This window comes from Adiantum capillus-veneris, chromosome 8 (genome assembly GCF_014529385.1).
Source record: "Adiantum capillus-veneris isolate H3 chromosome 8, ASM1452938v2, whole genome shotgun sequence".
In the NCBI taxonomy this organism is placed as follows: Eukaryota; Viridiplantae; Streptophyta; class Polypodiopsida; order Polypodiales; family Pteridaceae; genus Adiantum; species Adiantum capillus-veneris.
Genome location: NC_140938.1, coordinates 19,021,155 through 19,043,006, shown reverse-complemented (window position 1 = coordinate 19,043,006; position 21,852 = coordinate 19,021,155). Strand labels below are relative to the sequence as shown.

General features: G+C 43.8%; 1 pseudogene; it reads right to left on the bottom strand.

Moving 5' to 3' along the window:
• Positions 1 to 17,155: 17,155 nt before the first annotated feature.
• On the bottom strand, positions 17,156 to 18,152 carry LOC147451761 (cell number regulator 6 pseudogene; annotated as a pseudogene).
• Between the last annotated feature and the right edge of the window lie 3,700 nt (positions 18,153 to 21,852).

Below are 21,852 nucleotides of genomic sequence, written 5' to 3'. Positions count from 1 at the left end.
TGCAGTGGTGGATGTAGGAGAGTAACCTTGTTCAATAGCAAGCACAAAGGGACTGATGATCCAGGCGATGGAGCCGAGGGAGCTGCATAGTTGGAGGTGCACTTGCAGCTATGTGGCGGACATGACCAGGAGACGAAGAGCTTTTGATTGAGTGAGCAGGAGGGACATGGGAGGGGTGATTGTAGAGAGCTAAAGTGCAGGGGCTTGCTCGAGGGTGCAATATGGCTGCATGCCTGGTTACGAGGTGAGACGCAGGGTGGAACGATGCAAACGGAGCATGAGTTAGTATGCGAGCATTGCACTGGCCAGTGTCTTGCGGGCGCTGCAATACCCATCGAGGAGATGACGCAGGTTGGTGCTCAGTGAGCGAAAGATGCAAGCTGCAGGACCACAATGTGCGAGCAAGGTAGAAGGCAATCTTTATCTTTCAAGCAGTCGAGCGATAGAGGAACACACGCTCTGTTTGTGTGTCATGCAGTTGGCTACACACGAGGCTTGGGGGCATGAGAGTATATGCAAGACTCAGGGATAGGAGCGCATGTGATCGTAGAAGCAGTTAGGAGGGAGTATAAGCGAGGATAGAATTAGGGGGAGATGGTACCCCACGGGCAGGATCTCATCATCATGGGCTGTTCAGCTCCCTGGCACGGATGGAAAGCGGCTTGAGCTGAACAAACTCAATGAGGGAAAGCTTGCCAATTGATCCACGCAGGAACTCCATCAAAGGGGGAGGGCTTGCTTTGTCCAAAGTGAGAAATTGAATCTATCGGTTTAATTAATTAATGGCTTGTGGAATGAACCGATAAGTGCCCACCATTTTACCAATGTGTCCCTTTTACCTTGTTCTTTAAGTGGGACGCTTCGCATTTGTGATTATGTGCATAAATGGGTATAAATGGGTCTACTGGGTCTACGTCGAAGACATTAATTAATTTAGTTGCAAGATTCTAGATCTCTTAACAATCTCAAAAGCAAAAGTGTTTCCGTGCATGTTCCCACGCAAAGTTCTTTCCCTAAGACGAACTGCGTCTTTGTCCCCCAATTGCCGTCTTGAACTCGTGGTCTCACGAGACACCCCACCATCGCCACCACTATTGCAGGATCGTCAAAAATCCCTTTCTTTGTCCCAGCTTGTTTGCCTTGTCTTTGCACTCCATGCATTTACTCCCTCCCAGCTTCGTGCCTGCACACACTGCGAATCACAGACAATAAGAAAAAACACCTCCCTCAGCTTTGCCTACGCACCACCTTTCTCTCTGTCTTCGCCATGACCCCTTGCCATCATCTGGTCTGCACAACCGTCCCCCATCTCTGCTACCCTGCATCAGGAGGCGTAGAATCCCTCCCCTGCTCGAAGCGATTGACTGTTCTACGATGGAGGTTGGACCCTTCGCTTGCCTTGCTTGCTCTGCACAACGCCCTCTCACACACCTTCACTGCTTCCACTTGCACATGTCCCACACACAGATCCTCGTGTCATCACGACCTCCAATAGCATGCAATCTTCGAGTAGAAAATTATCTACCTCTCTGTTCGTCTTCGCATTGACACACGGCATCACCACCGTACATCCCGAAGATTCTCTCTCTCTCTCTCTCTCTCTCTCTCTCTCTCTCTCTCTCCATCCATGTCGCCAACATTGGCCATTTGCTTTACTTTTCTGGAGGGTATCTCATGAGATACCCTCTAGTTTGACCTGGTTACAAAATTAGGCCGACATACTCGACCACCATTTTGATATAAAATGGACCACCATTTTATATCAAAATATAACAAAAATGACAATAGGTTGGACAAAAGTTTCTAGCAAGGTTTCAAACTTTGAAGTAAAACTCAGCCTGTTGCTGGAGTTTGGATCCTTGATGCCATGGTTTGTGAGCTTGGCTTCTTATGTAAATTTTTTAGATTTTTAATCTAACTACTACTCGTAGCTGTGAGTTCAGCAAAATTAAAAGGTATTCCTAATGGCTTCCAAAGAAATTAAAAGATATTTCTAATTCAAAGATTCCATCAATAACAACAAAAACGATCCGCTAGTCTATAGAATGCAACAACGAGTAATCACAAAGCACGTAAATTAACAAAAGCACGTAAATTTACAACAATATTAGTTGGATGTGAGAAAGACAAATACAACTTTGTACGTGCAAATGTGCGCGTACGAGAGAGAGAGAGAGAGAGAGAGAGAGAGAGAGGTTATTTCAAAGAGAAGAAAACGTTAAAAGAAAAATAAAAGAGAAGAGAAACACAAATATACAATATGAAGTAAACGACCTCTTTATAAGGACACAAAAGTTCTTTTGAGTAGGCCCGGAAAATTTTGGTCTTGGGGTGTTTTAAGGGATATCTGGAAAGATCCCATTTTGTAAAAGTGAGTGGAAGAGGGGACTGGTAGACAAAAGGTAAGGCTTAGAAAAATATGACCGCACATGTGTAGATATTTCTCTCTCTCTCTCTCTCTCTCTCTCTCTCTCTCTCTCTCTCTCTCATCTGTCTCGACCACCAAGGATTGGGCACCTTGGAGGATGCAAATGACTAGCGTGCAACAACTGTGCCTTTGAGTGCATCTCTCTCTCTCTCTCTCTCTCTCTCTCTCTCTCTCTCTCTCTCTCTCTCTCTCTCATATTTTGCGTGCTACGAGGCAATATTTCCATGGGGCCTGGAAGCAACACAGAGTCTTCGTCTTATGCGTTGTCAAGCTGTGCGACAAGCGGCGAACCTGATGGCCTTGCATGGTAGAGAGCGAACGCACTGAGAGGAAGCCAGGAGCTCCACCATTCCTGGTGGAACACTGCTTTGCCCTGTTGCAGTTCGTGTGAGTGAAGGCAGGGTCACGAAGGGGCTGCCCTTGGCTGGCCAAAGATGAATCGGGTCTTCATGTTGTCGACATCACTGTGGTGTGTCTGACCTGCTATAACAAGGTGAACCAGCACCCACAGTGCTCCAGAGGGGGCGATGGGAGATACGCGCAGAGGTGCAAAGGGGGCCATGGGACACGTGCACGCATGTGCAGGCGTAGGTGCAAAGGTGCAAAAGGGGGACTTTGCCTTAACAATTCCTAGATTCTTAGAGAAGAATCTGGCTTGGAAATTAATGAGTTTTACGAAGGTAGACCCACTAGTAGAGATAAATAGGTTGACTTTCCACCTTCATATGTCTTTTTACTTTCCACGGTCACCTCTCTTTTCATTTTCTAAATTCACCCTTCACTTATGCACGTAATATGTTTTGAAAGACTTTTTTTTTTCTGCCCCGAACACTGACATACTTGTTGATCTATTATTATAATCCGGTAGAATCTCACGATATCCTTTTGCTTCTCCTCTTCTGCTGCAGTTTTCAAAAACTACTAGGCAGTGTTGAACACGGACACTGGAAAAGTACACTTTTCATACTTTGAGCTAACCATTTGGCCTAAGTCCAAACGATGCCAAGGGTAGGATTTGCTTGAATTACACAAAAAACAGTTGGCCCGGCTCCTTCTCTCCCGCACTTCCTGCATGCAATATGCTTGCAGCTGAGGGATGGCAGGAGGACGCGCGGTCAATGATGAGGAAGACGGAGGTACTGAGCGGTTGAGCCTTTGCTGCTCCTCGCCTCATGCTCCTTTGCCTTTGTTATGTAATACAAAGCATCTCCACAAGATTCTTCCTATTCCGCCATTTTTTGAAATGCAAAGGACATAGTAATGAGTTCTACAAAAAAAAGAAAGTAGGAATCATTGACATGTGTGATTTGGTGTTTTTTTTTGTGGGTTGGGAGGGGGTGGGGGGCATGGTGGACACATGATGGCGTCGAATTGAGCAAAAAAACACGCTTTGCCAGTTGTCGTGCGAGGCAAACAATGCACACAATAAATGATGGCGACAAAGAGAGAGAACTAGGGCTATTCGCTGCCATTGAGTACGAAGGTACGATCGGAGACAACAAGCACACACTGAGGGAGCACGAGGTATCTGGTGGTGGGGTAACAAAACATTTTTTTTTATATGTTGACGTGTGCACTTGACGAGCAGCTGCTCATGCCCTCATGGTTTAAGGGAGAACGCCCTTTGTGACTATTAATGTTGCAAGCTTGATCTGCATAGCTACTCTTTGGGTTGGATCGTGTGCTCCAAAGTGGAATCATTGGAGATTCCAAGCAATTGGAGAGTAGACTAATTACTATGCACTCATATGTACTTACTTTTTATAAATTCATGTCTTCTTAACTTTGAAAGCTTTGAAGTTGTTAGGTGAGGAACATAAGTGAAGCACAATGCTTTTTTATTTTATTTTTTTGTGGTTATTGAACTTATTGTACTTAACCTGTTGGCGTGCAGGAATCACTATTATCGTGATAACATTTTAATGGAAGTGCATGAGTTTTTTGGAGGACTACAAGGATACTTTCACATTAGTGTGGCTTTGAATCGTAATGCAGGTTCAGCTCGGATACAGGTTCGCGAGCTTGGAGATCTCTTGCCGGCCAATGCAGAATACTCTTATAGGGATAGGTATGAGAATTGGAGGATTGTATTGTACACCCTGCATGAGGAGCGTTGTTGTTTTGGTAGGAGCGTTCGTTATGTGGGCCCATGGGTTCTACGAATACCAAATGCAACATCCCAAAGGTTGTCGTTTTGAAGTTGCAATTGTTTTGTTAGTGAAGATTTAGTGGCTTTCAAAAAACCTTTTCTTTAAAGACAAATATTAGGTTATGCTTACAAAGACTACTTTCAGTAATGGAAGTGGATTGTTGTTTTTCTTTTAGTTTCCCCCTATCTATCTCTCTCTCTCTCTTTCTCTCTCTCTCTCCCTCCCTCCCAAACGTGCAATCTTTTAAGTTTATGTTCTATAGTTGTTATGTTCATTCAATTCTCTATGCACTTTCTATTGTCGCACAACATAGATGTGATTTAGGTTGATACCATAAAGCATGTAAAACCTTATTGCACATAATAAAGCATTTAAGATATGGTTGTCACTACCTTGAATGGATGCATAAAGAATAGTGACACATGTTATCCCTTTGAAGAAGTGGGAGGGGGGTTAACCAAATTTGAATGATACTCCTCCTTGGCCGCAGCAACGCGCGGGTCATATACTAGTTCCTATGAACCATAATCTTTAGAGATATCCGTCCACAATGTTGAAGGAAGATCCAACTAGTGTTTGGGATATTCTTTTAGATGTTTTGAATCTATACTAATAGAAAATGGGGGAGGGGATTCCGGCTCCCCCCCACGTGTCTGAAGCAGCATGATCCGGTAGTGTGCCCTGGTGCACGGCAGCGGACAGACACTGCACGAAGCGGGCTGTAGGATAGTGTGCCCTGCATGAGTCAAAGAGAGAGAGAGAGAGAGAGAGAGAGAGAGAGACGGCGCTTCGTATTGCTCCCCGTGCGACACAAACACAGAGAGAGAGAGAGAGAGTGCGTGCGCGAGTGTGCCCTACGTTAAACACACACACACACACACACACACACACACACACAGAGAGAGAGCGAGCGAGAGCGAGTGGCACTATGTACTGCCCCCCGGCACGACACACATGCACAAAGAGAGAGAAAGCGCGCGCGAGCCTCTGACTGACGGCGCAACGTGGATAAACCACTGCCCCCCTAATTTGTGGAAATTCCCAAAATACCCCTCAAATTTCATTGCCCTTCAAATTTTCCAAAGTTCCCAAAATACCCATGGTTGTGAGATTAAGCTAAAATTTTGAGTTGGTTATGTAGGCTTTGGAGATGAATTACATGCTAATCACTTAAAAGCGGATCTCGACTCAAAAGGGTTTTTACACTATTTTTCTCTATTTGGGGGCAGAATATCTCCTTTTCCCCTTGTCGTCAACCGGCATTTTTGAAATTGAAAACGGCACGATATTAAGCTGAGACACATAAGCTAAAACACATTTTTCACGAGCACTGGGCCTGCGTGATACACACACACACACAGAGAGAGAGAGAGAGAGAGAGAGAGAGAGAGAGAGGACCGGCACGATATTAAGCTGAGAAGGAAATTTGGGTTTTTACACTATTTTTCTCTATTTGGGGGCAGAATATCTCCTTTTCCCCTTGCCCTCAACTGGCATTTTTGAAATTGAAAACGGCACGATATTTTTCACAACACTGGGCCTGCGTGATACAGAGAGAGAGAGTCTCAGAGAGAGAGAGGACCGGCATTTTTGAAATTGAAAACGGCACGATATTAAGCTGAGAAGAAAGTTTTAGAAAATTAAGTTTATTTTTTGGTTTTTAAACTATTTTTCTCTATTTGGGGGCAGAATATCTCCTTTTCTCCTTGCCCTCAACCGGCATTTTTGAAATTGAAAATGGCACGATATTAAGCTGAGACACATTTTTCCAAAACACTGGGCCTACGTGATATTCTGACCCATCATTTTTCCTCTCTCTCTCAGAATCTCTCTCTCTCTCTCTCTCTCACACACACACACACACACACACACACACACACACACACACACACACAAAACACACACACACAGAGGTAATACATGTGACTGTAGTCTCCTACCTAAGAGAGAATGAATCGCCAACAAGTGATCAAGGGCTCGACTCAAAATGATGGGTCCCCAATCAAACACCCTCCATGGTTACAGTTCCATGGAGTCAGAATCAAAGGGGACGACAATGACGAAGTCGGAGTCCTCATACACCGCTCTTAGATGTAGATGTGCACTGACACATGATGGAGGGAATTCCCCCCCCCCCCCCCCCCCCCCCCCCCCCCCCCCCCCCTCGGAATATCTCCTTTTCCCCTTGCCCTCAACCGGCATTTTTGAAATTGAAACCGGCAAGATATTAAGCTGAGAAGAAAATTTTAGAAAATTAAGTTTATTTTTTGGTTTTTACACTATTTTTCTCTATTTGGGGGCAGAATATCTCCTTTCTCCCTACCCCTCAACAGGCTTTTTTGAAATTGAAAACGGCACAATATTAAGCTGAGACACATTTTTCCCGAACATTGGGCCTGCGTGATATTCTGACCCATCATTTTTCCTCTCTCTCTTAGACTCTCTCTCTCTCTCTCTCTCTCTCTCTCTCTCTCTCTCTCTCTCTCTCTCTCTCTCTCTCTCTCTCTCTCTCTCTCTCTCTCACACACACACACACACACACACACACACACACACACAAAACACACAAAGGTAATACATGTGATTGTAGTCTCCTGCCCAAGAGAGAATGGATCGCCAACAGGTAATCAAGGGCTCGACTCAAAATGATGGGTCCCCAATCAAACACCCTCCATGGTTACGGTTCCATGGAGTCAGAATAAAAGGGGGACGACAATGACGAAGTCGGATTCCTCATACACCGCTCTTAGATGTAGATGTGCACTGACACATGGTGGAGGGAATTCCGCCCCACCCACCCCCCCCCCCCCCCCCCCCCCCGAGACATGGCAGCACGACATTCATCCTACAGACACAAAGGCGGGCTGAGAGCGAAGAGAGAGAGAGAGAGAGAGAGAGAGAGAGAGAGAGAGAGAGGAGACTCAGTAGAGGCGGCCGGCTGTTGATAGCTGAGCTTCCGGGCAGTGCTCTCTGAGCCCGGACAGAGAGAAAGAGAGAGAGAGAGGCAGCAGACTGAGAGCCAGGCTCAGTGTAGCCTGCACTTGCGCTCGAAAAGAGAGAGACGTATCTCTCTACGTCCTTTCTCATTAACTTGGACCTTGGCTCCGTCACATTTATGCCGAAACCATAAAACACACACACACACACACACACACAGCTTTACACGTGCGTCCAGGGCCTGCTTTGATAATTTGGCTTCGCAGGTTTCCTCGACGGCTCAGTTCTCTCTGAGCACGGAGAGAGAGAGAGAGAGAGAGAGAGAGAGAGAGAGAGAGAGAGAGAGGCAGCAGACTCAGAGCCAGGCTCAGTGTAGCTTGGACTTGCGCTCGAAAAGAGAGAGACCAATATCTCTACGTCCTTTCTCATTAACTTGGAAATTGGCTCCGTCACATTTATGCCGAAACCACAAAACACACACGCGCGCGCGAGAGGTTGTGAGTAGCAGGCGGCGAATACACACACACACACACACACACAGCTTTACACGTGCATCCAGGGCCTGCTTTGATAATTTGGCTGCGCTGGTTTCCTCGGCGGCTCAGTCCAGGGTGGTCTGTGCAACGCTAGCAGCACAGGTGTCGTCCGCCCTCTAGAGACTCCAGAGACGAGAGAGAGAGAGAGAGAGAGAGAGAGAGAGAGAGAGAGAGAGAGAGAGAGAGAGAGAGAGATGAATGAAATGGTATATTAACGTCTTCATTCACGAGAGAGAGAGAGAGAGAGAGAGAGAGAGAGAGAGAGAGAGAGAGAGAGAGAGAGAGAGAGAGAGAGAGAGAGAGAGAGAGAGAGAGAGGGGGCAGAGAGAAAGAGATCTAGAGAGAGAGAGAGAGGGGGGGGAGAGGAAGAGGGAGAGCGAGACAGAGAGCTTTAGAGAGAGAGAGAGAGAGAGAGAGAGAGAGAGAGAGAGAGAGAGAGAGAGAGAGAGAGAGAGAGAGAGAGAGAGGAGAGGGAGAGAGAGAGAGAGAGAGAGAGAGAGAGAGAGAGAGAGAGAGGAGAGAGAGAGAGAGAGAGAGAGAGAGAGAGAGAGAGAGAGAGAGAGAGAGAGAGAGAGAGAGAGAGAGAGAGAGAGAGAGAGAGAGAGAGAGAGAGAGAGAGAGAGAGAGAGAGAGGAGAGAGAGAGAGAGAGAGAGAGAGAGAGAGAGAGAGAGAGAGAGAGAGAGAGAGAGAGAGAGAGAGAGAGAGAGAGAGAGAGAGAGAGAGAGAGAGAGAGAGAGAGAGAGCAGACTCAGTAGAGGCGGCCGGCTGTTGATAGATGAGCTTCCGGGCAGTGCTCTCTGAGCGTGGACACACACACACACACACACACACACACACACACACACACACACACACACACACACACACACACACACACACACAGAGGCAGCATTCTCAGAGGCAGGCTCATTGTAGCCTGCACTTGCGCTCGAAAAGAGAGAGACGTATCTCTCTACGTCCTTTCTCATTAACTTGGACCCTGCCTCCGTCACATTTATGCCAAAACCATAAAACACACACACACACACACATGAGGTCGTGAGTAGCAGGCGGCAAATAGAGAGAGAGAGAGAGAGAGAGAGAGAGAGAGAGAGACAGGGGGGGGATTCTTGATCTTCTTTTGTGAAATTTGTCAAGAGTGAAGGGCTTGTGGGTAAGAGGGGCCATGCCACTGCCGAAGGCGGCGCCGTTTTACTAGTACCGATAATAGTTCAATAATATTGATAACTAGCTATTCCAATTTTTAATCAAAGGCAGTGCCCTCGTCTACTGTAGATGATCTTGTTTTAAAATGCAAGTGTCAACTAAGGGGGCTTGCGAGGTGCATGCCGGCAGGGGGGCCCTTCGATGGCCTGTGGGGCAGGACAGCAGTTGCTGCGGTTGTGTTGGTGGGCGATCCTGGTGACAGTGCCCTTTGCAGGTCTGGGTGGCCCTCTGGGATGAGGGCCTTGCAGTCCCGGCTCTGTCTCCCGATCCTACCCCTGCCTACATTTTTGGATCTAGTGGAGATCGCCCCTCCATGCCCAATTCGAGAAAAAACAATGACATGTGGCTCTTGTGGTGCGGTGACATTGGTGGCTTCGCTTCAGGAGGGACGTGTGGCCGGTGGCGGGGGTTCCTCACCATGTGGCATCCTGAGGCGGCACCATCAACACATGTGAGGGTGCTTGGCTCTAGGTGACTTGGTCATCAATTCGTAGGATTTGGTTCGGCTTCTGTTGGGCGGGTCTCACCTTCGTGTGAGCATGTGCTTGCTACTCCTCAACAGCTCGATCTAACGGTTGCAAAGCGGTCTTGGTTTCCTACTCTGATCGGTTTTTTTTGTGGTGCTACTAGACCTATTGTCTTCCTTGCGACTCTATTGGTTCTTTGCATGGTGGTTGTCCGGGAGGTTCTCAAAGGGCATGTGGTCGGTCGTTGGCAACGGTGACAACATGGTGGCACCCTGCGACATCTTTGTTTTGGTTGTATTTTCCGATTGTATATCTTATATGTCTCTACTCGGGTTGGCCTCCCATGTTTTGGCTAGTTTTGTGGTAAACTGTTCTGGTTCGTTATATGGTGAATGGTCGTGGGTTGGAAGATGCCATGGCTCGCTATGGGCATGGCTGCTTTGTAAATTTTTGATTTGATTTTAATATACTTTCCACTCACAGTTTGTGAGTTTTGGAAAAAAAGTTAAAATGCAAGTGTCAGCCTTCACCTTTTTCTTTTACTTATGTTCATTTGACCATCCTATTTCACCTTGTTTTGTTCTAAAAACAAACATTCATCATGAGATGGTCAAATGGTAACAATGCATGGTTGATGTACACACGCTTTTACAAACTTTATATAACCATATGTTCAATCCCATCATCCCCAAATAAAACAAATAAAAGGTATTTTTAATGGCTTCAAAAAAATTAAAAGGTATTCTTGATTCAAAGCTTCTTCTCAACAACAAAAAAAACGATGCATTATTTTATAGCAAATAACAACAGGCAATGACAAAGCACATAGATTTGCAACAATATTAATTCGAAAAGATGGATACAACATTGAGAGAGAGAGAGAGAGAGAGAGAGAGAGAGAGAGAATGTGTGCGTGCATGCAAAAAAAACGTTAAAAATAAAAAAAACATTGAAAGAAAAATAAAATAAAAATTATTTATAAGAGCACAAAAGGTCTTTTGACTTTCATTTTCCTAAACTCACCCTTCACTTCACTTATGCAGTTAATATGTCTTTAAAGAATTCTTATTTTTCTAAGATTGTGGAGACCTAATCCCCTATTCAATATAATTCACTCACAATTGTGAGTTTTGCAAAAATAAAATAAAACTAGGGAGACCTAATCCCTTATTCCACGTTCCTCAATCGTATATGTCTTTGTAGCAACTTAGCACCTCAAAGACACCAAAAATCCAATTCTCTCACTCCACTCTATTACTACCTCCATTAAGCAACAAGATTCTCCTTATATCTTGGATTTTCCCTCGACATCCCTTCATACCTTGCCTTTCCCCTTAAATCTCCCCTCTCTACTCGATCCACTACTATTAACGAGAATCTTTTGAGATTTCCTTCCCCGTTTCCAAGGGAAAAACAAGTTGTCATCTCCCAACCCTCCTCTGGGTGCATTCCTTTCTACTTGCAAATTGCACCATGTCCGCTCACGAGTGCGCAATGGGAAGACAGATGCTAACATCGATATAGACTTAGGACGGAAGTATGGTAATAAAGAGGAAGTATACTAACTGCCAACTGGTAGTAGCTTTCATCTATCACGCACGCAAGAGACATTTTTTTCTACTATCAAACCTCCAGCATAGGAAGGACAAAAATTGAACCGGGTGAGGCTAAAGGCACAGGAGAGATACGTTTGTGTGTGGGCTATTGTGCGTGACCTGGTTGCAAGAGAGAGAAAACGAGGAAAAAAGAGACATGGGCCTCAAACAAAATGAGATAGGGGATATGGTAGGTGCTAGCCAAGCAGGGGTGTGCCCTATAGATGCAACTTGCAGCTGCATGCAAGCTCAATGATCCCCAAGATTTTTAAAAAAATCAGCTTCGTCGCCTCCCGTCCCTTGCACACAAAGCCGCTCTTTTTGCGCACGCCTGCATCCAAGCCCTCTGATCACCTCACATACGCCATCGCGATGGACAACTGCACAGAAAATCTTGACATGAATCGCACCCATGATGATGCATGTCATTTCCTTCTCTCTCTCCCTTCCTCTCTCCCGCCACGTCCCCTTGCCCCCTTTTGGAAAGGCCCCCTTTTCCTTTCCAAAAGGGAGGTATCTTGGTTGATTTCCCTTAATGAGACATGCGTGCCAACCTACTCGACGTTTACTCTTTGAAAGTTGGAGGATTTACAATCTTATTTGGAAACTTTCACTAACAAGAATCTTTCATGATTCTCTCTCACCTTGGTGCTCGACCTCAAAAGTGTCATGTAAACTTCATGCTATCCAGCACTCAACACTCCATGCATAGATATCGAGCTCTCATGCATGCAGAGACCAAGGTATAGCTTGCGCTAACCATCTTGCTACACTACAACACGCTGCGCGAAAATCAACGCGGATATTGATGGCTCAAAGTTTTTTTTTTAAGTAAAAAACCTTGGTATAAACATTAGCATCATATCGTTGGTATACGCATTGATATATGAACCGTCGAAATAAGCAATGGAATATGCGTATATAAAAACATTGAAATAAGCACCAGAAAAAATACCGACGCGTATTCCAAGGCCTATTCCGCTAGTTAGACTGACACATGTACCGGCGTCAAAACCTATGAATTATTTTTGGGCAGAGAAGGATGGGAATTGATGTTGCATGTATTGCAGCACCAAGAAACAGCCCTCTCTGTCCAAAGGAAGAGTGCAAAAGCAACCGCACTCCACCTATAGTTTGACATTGAAGAGCGAGTAAGTACAAATTAGCAAAATTGTAAGCATAACAAAACCACAAAATCAAAAGCTTAAACATGACAAGTTTCCAAAAGAATAATCAGAGCTTTGACTCCCAAACCATAGGCACAAGGACATGGAGATTTTCTAACCATAATTAAAACATGATTTGAAAACCACAGGTATAACCATAACGCGATTGCCAAACCGTATTTGCAAAACCATAAACATAATCTGCTTGCCATACCATGACCATAACCTACTTTTCATACCATAACCATAACAACCATACCATCATTGCAAAACCATAACCATAACTTGATTGCCAAACCATAACCATAACATGATTGCCATACCATCATTGTAAAACCATAACCATAACCTGATTACCAAACCATAACCATAACCTGTGTGCCATACCATAACCATATTATGATTGCCATACCATAATTGCAAAACCATAACCATAAGTTGATTTCCACACCATAATCATAATCGTAAACGAAATACAAAACCATAAACATAAGTGTGAAACTATACATGTATACAATGAATGAGCACAATCGTATCAAGAAGACCACAACTATTTAAAAAAACATATATGGAGGATGTCACCCTCATGGTAATGCCTCCTAGTCGACGGCCTATCCCTCCTCTTGCAGTTGGGTCAAAAGGACCACAAGTCCATGCTTGTACCCATATTTCTCCTCTTGGCGTGCCGAAGGGCGCTTCACGATAACTTCTTGCAAAATAAACAATTAGTTATAAGATAAATCTTCAATAACATATACATGTTTGAAAATCTGAAGCATACATATAATAATTACAAACTCATGCCGAAGTGTGTCGTAGCCCCCACTCACAAGATGTGATGCTCCAACAGACTCCAAATGTGCTCTGGCTGCGTCTCTCTGTTGTTGAAGTCTCTGAGGATTGTCCTTTGTCTCTCGTGCAATCCCCGTCCACTCCTCTGCATCCAACCATGTCGGCTTTGGATTGCTATCCCTGTACCCCTCTCTTGTCTCTGACCGACGGTGTGACATTGTGGAAATTTTCACACTCAAGATTCAGTCATTTGAGACTAGATCGTATCCCTTTATCTACTCGTACTCTTAGTGAATGGCCTCAACGATGTAATTATTTCTTTCATCATCATGATTATCCCAAATCTCCATCACAAAGTGGCCAAACTGAATTGTACAAATATATCGAATCCTCTGTTGCATGGCCTTTCCCACCCTATTTGTCACAACAGCCCCATCTGTGCTCTTGTACACCTTGCTAAAATCATGCTCGTGTGATCTCCGAGGTGTACGTGGTGTGCCAATCGGTGAACTATCTACTGAAGAGAGTGGTGGATGCTCTGAATGGTGTGGACACATCCATAGAACCGCTACCACAACAACCACTACCTCAAGAACGATGCCTGCCTCGTCTTGAAGAAGAACGAGCCGCTAGTGTATGCAGCACACACGACTGAGGTGTAGGGCCGGTTGTTGTAGGGGGCACACTAGTTCTAGGCATAGGGACGGCCATAGTAGGTCTAGAGGAACCAGATCCCCAAAGGTTCTGTGCATAAGCAACCTGCTCTGGTGTGAATTTTGACAAAAAGGAGCCCATCTTCTTGGGTGACATGCCGGCCGGAGTGACGTAAAAACTAAAACTTGGAGAGTATGTATTGTTATCATTGGCCATGGCTACAGATACACAAATAACACAAATACAATAGGTTAGTTTACAAAATAAAATCTTAAGCAACACAAATAAATAAATAAAAGATGCAACACAACTCATTATATCTATCCAGTGTTGTATACTAATGAAAAGAGTTTTACAAAAGAGTTCCTAGCAAAAATCAGTAGTCAATCTCTCATCTTCTATGAGAGCTGATGCACTTTCCATTGGTTTACCTGAGTCGCGGCCACATCTCTGGCATTCAACCCACCAGCCTATAGGTCATCTCTTTGGGCCTTACTCTCCCTTTTTCCAATGATGGTTTTCGTTAAGATCTCCCCCACATTCTTGAAGATGTGCATTGGGTTGAGCAGATGATTAATCTGCAGTCACTCCAATACGGGAGTTCATGGAAAATAGAAAGTCTTTTCATGCCGAGTTGCCACATCATTTTTTGATCTAGTATTTGAGTGCCATGTCATCAAAGAGGCTATAGACTTGCACCTGAACATGCTCTTTATTCTTGCAATGATAGGAAAGTGTTGAAAGACCTTTGTAGGGATAAATTTTCCTTGTGTGTGTTCTCTATACTTGTTTGATCCACAATTGGGACATTGTTCCAAATTTGCATACTCATTGCAAAAGGGTATACAATCATTAGGGAATGCATGTATTATGTGATAATCCAAGCCCAAGTTAGTAAGAAGCCTTTTAGCGGCTGGACATATAGGGGCATGTGATTGCCTTTCGACAAGATTTTCTCTTTGATGAGCAACCTCTCATTACATCAACAAGTGAACACAGTGACCATATTATTCAACTTTAAATTGGACTTTGGCATGCTTAGGATACAATATATTTACCTGAAAATCTCTTTGACGGAGCATCAAACCACCCATAGACAAGTCGTAGATTAAGCATTGCTAAACTGATATGGAGAGCTAAGATTTTTGCACCATTGTAAAACGGCATACGTGCAAGACTCTGCATCATCTCACCCTCTTTATCGCTGCTATCATGCCATCAATATGGATGGGATGACTAAGACTGTTTCGCAGTGTTTCCTTGAATGTTATCACCTTCTAGGTTTTCAATGATGGGATCCATGTCAAAGAATGCGTGCAACATTTTATCCAACTCAGCTTCTTGAAAAGTGGAATCATGTATTGGTGGGGTGGACTCCATCGATGGCTATTCATTTGATAATTGTCTTCTCTAGGATGAAATTGGAGGAGGAATCCCTAACCCCGAGCAAATACTTCCGAGCGAACAGGAAACCTAGCAAATATATACAATAAAAAAGAGCATATCAACATTGCAATAGTTCAGATATTGAACATAGAATAGCAAAATGAGCCGGTCATATCTTAATTTTTTCAAATAATAGAATGAGGAATCCCAAAACCTGAGTGAGTTATCACGAGCGATCCCAAAAATCGAGCAAAATAGAAAAAATGATACGTAGGAAGTCATGATCAAACTTAGGAATAATGAGGGTGAAGGAAGATGAGGTAAGAAAGAAGTTACAAGGTTGAAATTCTCATCTTAGAGTATCTCTTATGATTTAGAAGGAGAAATACATTGGCCTCTTAAGCTGGATGCCAATGTGCTCTTTCCAGTACAATCATAACCATATTCACATGAGAGCTTAGACCATATGGAAGTGTTAGTTCTTGCACATATCTTTGCACGTTGTTCACTTGGTTCAAATTTGGGACAACCAATTAGGCACTAAAAACCAAACAACACATTTCATACCACCTTTTGTTAACAAGTGTCACCAGACATATTGTATGCCCTTGTTGAAGAGGAAACCTTATGGCAGCTTCTTTTGTAATGATTGAAGGTGTGTTGTGCATTGCTCAAAATGCGCCCTTCTCTCTCTCTCTCTCTCTCTCTCTCTCTATATATATATATATATATATATATATATATATAATATATATATATATATATATATATATATTATATATATATATATATATATATATATATATGTGTGTGTGTGTGTGTGTGTGTGTGTGTGTGAAAATTATACATTGAATTACATCATGTCATCTTGGTATCAATTATGTCATAATTGTGCCATAAACTGCAAACATCACTCCCTAAACTTTACATTAGAGACAATGATACAATCCTCCATCATCTTTTTCTTAATGATCTCTCTCTCTCTCTCTCTCTCTCTCTCTCTTTGTGTGGTAAAGAGGTTATGTATACTATTCACAAAATGGCATTCTCATCATAATGAAAAGGTTTTTGTGATGATGCATGCCATACAAGTTGGAAGCTTCATAGCATATCATTCCATTTTTGAGTCAAATAGATAAACGACATATTATATTGGCCAAGATGGGCTTATTTGTATTAAGGGAAAACATGTGGGCCTTGATAACTATTACACCTTAACTTGAACGCATAAGGAACCTGGAATCTTGTAGACAGATTTGATGATGGAATACCCTACTCGTTGATAACGTTTTTGAAGCTGTCAGGGATAGAACTGCAAAGGCCCAAAGCACTGGATGATTTGAGGAGGTTGCAACATCCATTGTTAGCCGTAGGGGTGGGGGGTTGGATCCTAGCACATACTCGCTACATTGGTTGTCGCCTAGCACATACTCGCTACATTGGTTGTAGAGTGCCTGAGTGCCACGGCAAGCAACCTCAGTAGCCAGCGCCGTCCAAGACCCATCGGTGACCAGCATTACCACCACCATCATCATAAGATGGGTAAAGCCTCCATAGCCTAACCCTTCCATCTCTCTCTCTCTCTCTCTCTCTCTCTCTCTCTCTCTCTCTCTCTCTCTCTCTCTCTCTCTCTCTCCCCCCCCCCCCCCTCCCCCTCCCCTAAAGAATCCAACACTTCTGCACATTAGTATAGGTTTGTGTGTTTGGAGCCTCTCAAGAACACAATGGAACCACATAGCCAAGACTCCCAAGGCAAGAGAGGTTTAACATTTTTAATTCCACCTACTATTGCTTGGCAACTTTTCTTACAAAATAGTTGGTGAAGACAAAGAATAGGTCATGGAGCTTGTACTTCAACACTTACATTCTCATCATTACCATTAGCTGAAAGAGTCTTCGGGCCTTCAAGAATATGCATTTCCTACGGAGGAGGTGGATTTATGATTGTCATAGGCATAACGATATCATCAGAAAGCCTACCCTGCATCTCTCGATACTCTTGGCATAATGCATACAACAGTGGACTAAGCAAAGATCACAAGGAGAATTCTGTAGATGGTATTTCTTTTGCAAGGCTTGCCGGAACAATCCTCTGTATATGCCACACATCCACCACGTAAAGACTTGTCCTTCCCCAATAGAAAAGGCCGCATGAGGATTGACTGCACAAAAGGCTACAGTGGTAGCGGCAAGTGCCAATCCACCCTCCACAAATATGGCATGTCATCTGCAGGGTGGTGTCCAAGGTACTTCAGTATTTCGATATTCCTCCCAAACAAGACACATGGGAAAATCAAGCCTAATTACCAACAAGAATCAAAGTGGTTAGCACAACCATGTCAGATGCCCGTATATTCAGCTCGGCTTCTCGTATGACGGCCACATTTTTGCTTTGTATTTTGGCAAGCTCTACTTCTTGTGACCACAACGCAGATTTATTGGCTAGCTCTGCATCTACTTCACTCATCTCAGCCTTCCTAGTGTTGTCAAAGATCTTGGTCTCTGCTTGAGCAAGAAGATCCTTCTGTTTTGCAATCTGAGCATGCTGGAGCGACATACCTTGCTTTCCGCGGCTTTCTGACGTTGCGTGAGACCCTACCAGTCCTTGGTGCCGACATCGCCCTTATACTTGGCGTCAGCGAAGGCGATCTTGGCGCTAGTGGCCACGTCTTTTGGTCGAGGAAGGACAAGTACTCATGGTCGGGGACATTGACGAGCTGCTTGACATTGGCATTGTATATCACGAGGTCAAGTTCATTGAGCTCGAGCTGCACTTTTTGGAAGACGGCGACCTTGAATTGTTTGGTGCCTTTGAAGATGTCCTCCATGGTCATGGCAGCGGCGAGGACATTTTGCCTTCGATGATGCCCTTGACAAAGTCATTGACATGGCTACAGTTTTGTTTATGGGGGGCGATGAGGCGGGCGTACTTGATGAGGTCGTCTAGATTGTAGGCTTTGGGCCGATGGTGTGAAGACGGCGGGGAAGATGAAGGGGAGCTTTTCGACTGCTGACAGGGGTGAGGTCAATGATGCTGCATGTATCACCTGGAAGGATTCAAGTTTTCTTGGCCAGCTAAGAGAGAGAGAGAGAGAGAGACCGACGCGCGCTCCGAGAGAGAGAGAGAGAGAGAGAGAATGAGAGTTCTCACTTCTCTGCGCGTGCTTCTTGAATGAGTGAGAGAGAGAGAGAGAGAGAGAGTTCTCACTTCTCTGCACGCGCTTCTTGAGTGATAGAGTGATAGAGAGAGAGAGAGAAGAGAGAGATTGCGCACATTCCTGCACGCCGACCGTTCAAAGTAGGACGGAATCTCCACCGACTGTATTGACCTCTTTGCACTGGTTGTTGTAGCATCATCGGACACCACCAGCCGTCAGCATGCGGCACAACCGGCCCAGTTCCGACCAGCGGCAATTCTATCAACCATGACGGGTAAAAAGTTTATGTTGAAAATTACCAAAATACCCCTCTAATTTGAGAAAATTCTCAAAATACCCCCTCAAATTTCAAAAATTCCCAAAATACCCTTGTATCTATTTTGGTTAGATTGTTCAAGATTTTTTAATCTTTATTCCTTTTCAACAATTGAGATTCGTTTATGCGTGCTTAGCAGGTAATTTGCCACCAATTACCTTGCGGAAAAAAGGTAATTATGTATAGAAATAATGAAGCAATTAATCTCCAAAGCCTACATAATCAACCCAAATTCTCGATTTAGCATCATTTTAATCTTTAGAGAAATTTAATTTCACAATCAGGGGTATTTTGAGAATTTTGGAAAATTTGAAGGGCATTTTCGAAATTTATGACAAAGTAATAGGGGTATTTCATGAGTTTTTGAAATTTGAGGGGTATTTAGGGAATTTCCACAAATTAAAGGGGTATTTTGGTAATTTTCCCTTTAAATATCTAGCAAGCTGAAAAGACATAATGTCAAGGATTGGCTCCGAGTCATCGCTTCTAAGAAGGATAGAAATGTGTACGAATTGAGATACTTCAATATCGTAAAACGACAGGAGAAGATTGTTTAACGTCATAGGAAACTATCCAAGAGACCTTAAAGATCTATTTGTTGACGAACGAGCGCATGCAACACGCGCGCGCGTGCGAGAGAGAGAGAGAGAGAGAGAGAGAGAGAGAGAGAGAGAGAGAGAGAGAGAGAGAGAGAGAGAGAGCAGTGTTCATGGAAGACTTTTCTAGCAACCAATGGGAAAAAGGAGAGCATTGAAAATCTCTCGATTTGCAGTGAAAATTTTAGGGTTTTGACGATTAAAAGCCTCTAGCGTTAGCCGAGTAGAAAAGGGTAGATGAAGATAAATAAAGGGAGTATAAACTTTGAGCCATATGCGTTGGAATTTTCGGTGCAAGGTTAGGTGACCCTCCAAAGTAGCCGAGACTTTTCAATTTTTTTTCGTTAAAGGCCCTTTTTTGTGGAGAGAGAGAGAGAGAGAGAGAGAGAGAGAGAGAGAATAACAAAAAAAATAGACGTTACATTGTAAATATTTGGCCGACTCGATGGTAAGCTCATTATTTTTCTATAATCTCACTCTTTTCTCTCTCTAGCAGTGCACTCCATGTGCGCTGCTAGAGAGAGAGAGAGAGAGCATAACAGAAAAAATAGACACTATGTTGTAAAATATTAGGCCTTGTTAACGACAAGCTCATCAGGTTGGAATTCCTCTCTCTCTCTCTCTCTCTCTCTCTCTCTCTCTCTCTCTCTCTCTCTCTCTCTCTCTCTCTCTCTCTCTCTCTCTCTCTCTCTCTCTCTCTCTCTCTCTCTCTCTCTCTCTCTCTCTCTCTCTCATAGTCGAGGGGAAAAAGCTTGAGGACAACAGGGGTTGAGAGTATAAAGAGAAAACCCTCAAAATGGGTCCTTACCCTGGATGAGGTGTCATGCTCAAGCAGGGCCAATAGTACTACAAATGAGTATGCCATTGATTTCACCCCCATCTTTCTTCTTATGTTGTTAATGATTAACGAGCTTGCCAACAACAAGGACCCTTATTCTATAAGAAAACCTCTCCTCTTGCCATCGCATTTTGACTCTCTCTCTCTCTCTCTCTCTCTCTCTCTCTCTCTCTCTCTCTCTCTCTCTCTCTCTCTCTCTCTCTCTCTCTCTCTCTCTCTTTTCCCACTCTCTCTTTTCCCACGATGTTAAAAATTCTCTTCTTTTTCTTCTAAGTCCTTTACTAATTTTCCCTTTTTGTTTCTCTCTCTCTCTAGAAATCAACACAGACATGGAGTCCTAGATCTAGCAATTTCGTCTAATGAGTAGCAATTTAGAAACTAGCCAACAACTATATGCAAAATTTTAAAGTGTATCTTATGTAAACAACGTTATCACAGATTCGGCAAAATCATATATTCTGAAGTGTTTCTTATGTAACAACATTTGTCACAGATTCTTGCACAGATTCAACAGTCACAATTTTTAGCCGGCTACAAATATATTAAACCCTAATTTTTGTGAAAGCTAGCCAATGGTTTATGCTACTTCCTACTTACCAGAGTGGAGGTAATCGAGTAGCTCTATAAGAGGATCATCACTATCATTTTGAAATTATGGTCACCATGAATAATGGGAGCTTAGTTATTGTTCATGCAAATTACCTTGCTTTCACAAATTACCTTGCTCGGTTTTTTGTTTGCTCAGACATTTTTGCTCGGGGTTTGGTAGGACTCAAATTGGAGCAATATCTACTTACAGGGGTTGATATTCTACCTCTGGACCACGAGATCAATAACGCACTTCTTTTAGTTGCTCTATGTGAAAGAGATCGTTATTGCGTATGTACTGATCATAGATTTCTCATTTTTGAAAGATTTGATGCTTGCAATGCGCACAAGGACATGCCATCCTATCATCCATACTTTATCTACCAATGATGCAACTCTTGTTATAAGTACACACCACTAACTACATGACAATGCATGACAACCTCACATTTGCTAGCCATGCCTGATCCCCAGACATCTCGGTCTAGAGATGCACGAAGATCAAGACCACCAGGTAATAATTGTTGGAATTAGGGTTGTAAGAAACACACACAGCTTGGAGAAGATGAAGGAAGCTCAAAGGCACACATTAGAGAGTGTATTACTTAGTGTGTGATGGAAAGATAAGGTAGCCCTAGAGTGATGGGCATATACACAATGCACGGGGAAAAAAACCTCCTAGTAGGGGGAAAAATGCCCCAACGGTCCTAAGTGTGTTCACACACATCCCTGCCACATCTATATGGTAACAAATGCCCCCTGGAGTAATGTGGTGAACACGAGCTGGCACATAGAGTAAAGGGAAGTGCCATGCCCTAGAGGACATGATGAGTCCACAAAGGTGAGTAAGCCCAAAGCTTTGCGGAAAGCTTTGAACTTCTCATGAGACAATGCCTTTGTGAAAAGATTTGCAAGGTTGCCCTGTGTTGGCACATAAGCAAAGGTAATCTCTCCTGCTAGGAGCCTTTCCCTGACATAGTGGTAATGCACCTCAATGTGCTTTGTGCGAGCATGAAAGACTGGGTTCCTCGTAATTGT